Below are 809 nucleotides of genomic sequence, written 5' to 3'. Positions count from 1 at the left end.
GGTTTTCTACAATAATTCTCGTTACTTGTCTACGTGGCGCTGCGCGTTCTGTGACGTTTTCGCTTCCTAAGGGATGCCGTGTCATATTCCGCTACCTTACGTATCAACGTCGTCTTCTGTCTGTCGAGTTGTACTTTACTTTACTGCAGTAATACGTTTCCGTTGTATATTCCGGGGTCTGCATATCTGACAAGCTTAGAAAAACAATACGTTTCGCTGATTGTCCGAAAGAAGGTGGATAAAATAGTCTCCCTCGAGAGGATAGCTGGCTGGTTTGGGCGGTTTCGGCCATCCGTTCGAAAGGAGGCATAATTCGGTCCTCGTACCAAAATTCGGGAATTCCCCTACACGCCACAGAGGTCAGGTCTTTGGGGAAGAGGGGGAAGGGGGGGTAAAGTGGCCTTGCATTTACCTCTTCGGTCAATACTTGAAGAAATTTCTCGTCTACTCTGTTAGAACGGACCTCGAACCCTATTACGAGGCTGTTTTAACGTATGGAGACAATTAGACTGGCAGAAGGACGTCGACAGGGTTATCGAGGCTGTCGGGACGAAGGTAATACTTCAATACAAACTACTACCAAAAGCAGGAGATCAAAACCAAACAGGTCGCTACAGTCGTAAAAAAATGTTAGAGTTTTTGAAAAAAGAACAATGACAAGTGAGGTTGAGCTTGCTACGTGATCTCTGGAGGCAGTCCCCTGGCAGGGTTTATTTAGCGATGAATGAACAGAATTCATCATTTGTAGTAGTTTCATGAAGTTTTCTTGGCAGTTTCTGAGCATGTGTTTATGTATTTGATTGTATGTA

The sequence above is a fragment of the Penaeus monodon genome, chromosome 24 (assembly GCF_015228065.2).
Source record: "Penaeus monodon isolate SGIC_2016 chromosome 24, NSTDA_Pmon_1, whole genome shotgun sequence".
In the NCBI taxonomy this organism is placed as follows: Eukaryota; Metazoa; Arthropoda; class Malacostraca; order Decapoda; family Penaeidae; genus Penaeus; species Penaeus monodon.
The sequence above is the reverse complement of the archived record's forward strand: the minus strand, read 5'-3'. Positions refer to the sequence as shown.